Source organism: Entelurus aequoreus, linkage group LG04, assembly GCF_033978785.1.
Source record: "Entelurus aequoreus isolate RoL-2023_Sb linkage group LG04, RoL_Eaeq_v1.1, whole genome shotgun sequence".
Classification (NCBI taxonomy): Eukaryota; Metazoa; Chordata; class Actinopteri; order Syngnathiformes; family Syngnathidae; genus Entelurus; species Entelurus aequoreus.
The window spans coordinates 65,076,746-65,079,436 of NC_084734.1; positions in this window are offsets into that span (position 1 = coordinate 65,076,746).

Here is a 2,691-nt window from a genome sequence, read left to right on the forward strand (position 1 = left end):
ATTATGAGGGACAAGTGGTAGAAAATGAATTATTAATCTACTTGTTCTTTTACTGTTAATATCTGCTTACTTTCTCTTTTAACATGTTCTATCTACACTTCTGTTAAAATGTAATAAACACTCATTCTTCTGTTGTTTGATACTTTACATTAGTTTTGGATGATACCACAAATTTGGGTATCAATCCGATACCAAGTCGTTACAGGATCATACATTGGTCATATTCAAAGTCCTCATGTGTCCAGGGACATATTTCCTGACTTTATAAACATAATATACATTTTTTTAAAAATGAAAGAAGATGTTGTGATGCCAAAAAATATTGACGTAATCATAGTAGTATCGACTAGATACGCTACTGTACTTGGTATCATTACAGTGGATGTTAGGTGTAGATCCACCATAGGCATTTGTTTATATTTTGACGCTGGTGAGCTACGGTGTGTAGTGAAGCATGTTTAGCTATTCCTCGTCCTGTGGACCAGTACTTTTCAGAGGGGGTATAGTACCGAATATGATTCATTAGTATTGCGGTACTATACTAATACCGGTATACCGTACAACCCTACAACAAACATATATTCTTAACATAAACTTATTTGAGTAATAGGACAGTGCTGAGATTTTAGAAATACAATCATAGTTGAAATAAAGAATATACAGAAAAATACCAACTTTTGTCCATCCTGTGGCCTGCAGAGGATCTGCATGTTGCAACTTCCTGTGACCATGTGACTTGTGGGGTTGATGTGTTAGGGCGGTGATTCTCAAACTGTGGTATGCGTACCACTAGTCACTAGTCGGAGCCATGTAAAGAGCGTGTGGCCAACTCAGTTTCAAAGTTGGCCTCAAAATGGCGCCCTGTAGTCACGTGAGGGGCTTTTGACCAATCATTTAGGAGATCCTCTGGCCATACTCTCTCTGATTGGTCAAAAGCCCCTCACGTTGGCCATATTCTCTCAATAAATGGCTCTGCCACCAGTAGTATGCAGCATCTAGTAAAACGCCAAATAATCACTTAAATAAATATGCACACGGTGTTACTGTTCAAACTGTGTGTAATGTTACAGTGGCCAAACATATTAAATATACCTGTTAAATAAAACCTCTGCCTTGTTTTTAATGGATATTCAGGCCTACTACGCTACTGTATTTTAATGTTGGTCATTATGGTGGTACTTGGAGAGCGTTTTATGAGGTGGTAAGTGTAACTGGACTGAGTGAAAACTAGGTACACCACTTAAGTGTAAAATGTATCCCAAAGAAAATAATCTAAAAGTGTAGCTGGAGGAAAGAGTAACAGAAATATGTAAAAAAAAAATACAAAAATATATTTTTAAAAGATTTTAAATGATTATATTTCATGGTAAAGTCTGACAATAGGAAGTGAGGATATGGTTATGATGGTATAGTCTATTTCCAACATGCATATCGAAACAAGGAAGCACATCACATGGTTTTTATTCAAATATATCTGAAAAGGAGTAGGAAGAAGCCAAGTTTATTTAATCTTACTCCTTATCTGTTTCATTGCAATTTGCTGTAAGACATTTGTTTGTTCACTTCCTGTTCTCAATCTGTAACACAAAAAATAAATTAGAGCTGTCAAATTATTATTTTTTAAATCATATTACCGTATTTTTCGGACTATAAGTCGCAGTTTTTTTCATAGTTTGGCCGAGGGTGCGACTTATACTCAGGAGCGACTTATGTGTGAAATTATTAACACATTACCATAAAATATCAAATAATATTATTTAGCTCATTCACGAAGAGACTGGACGTATAAGATTTCATGGGATTTAGTGATTAGGAGTGACAGATTGTTTGGTAAACGTATAGCATGTTCTATATGTTATAGTTATTTGAATGACTCTTACCATAATATGTTACGTTTACATACCAGTCACGTTCTCAGTTGGTTATTTATGCGTCATATAACGTACACTTATTCAGCCTGTTGTTCACTATTCTTTATTTATTTTAAATTGCCTTTCAAATGTCTATTCTTGGTGTTGGGTTTTATCAAATAAATTTCCCCCAAAAATGAAACTTATACTCCAGTGCGACTTATATATGTTTTTTTCCTTCTTTATTATGCATTTTCGGCCGGTGCGACTTATACTCCGGAGCGATTTGTACGCCGAAAAATACGGTAATCAAAATGTTGATATGGGATTAATCGTGATTAGGCTATAAGTCGGTTGCAAAATTTTTAATTAAGTTAAAAAAGACTCCTATATTTTGACATAAATGTAATTTTTGTTGTTTTCAGAATGTCAAACAGGAACATTTTAAAACTATTTTGCTTGAATCCATGACATTTATTTGATGAAATGCATTGACCTGATCACTGACCGTGTAACAACCTGCTTCTTCCTTCAGGTACCCATCCACCGTTTAAGTAAAGAGGCATCTAGGGTCAAAATTAATTGTGTGATTAAGTTGTGTATATACATGATTAATGCAACATGAGTCGACTCGATACTTTTGACAAGCCTAAAATAAATAAATAAAGGTTATTTTTTTCAGTGTTCAAGGTAGATTATATGAATCTTTTAAATTCTATTTTTTAAATATGTAAAAAAAAAAGATGTGCAGGACACTTTACTTACTTTAACTTTTCCGGATTAATTTTCATGTAAATTTATAACTTTTATTTCCCATGGAGGCGAACGGTAACGATTCGGT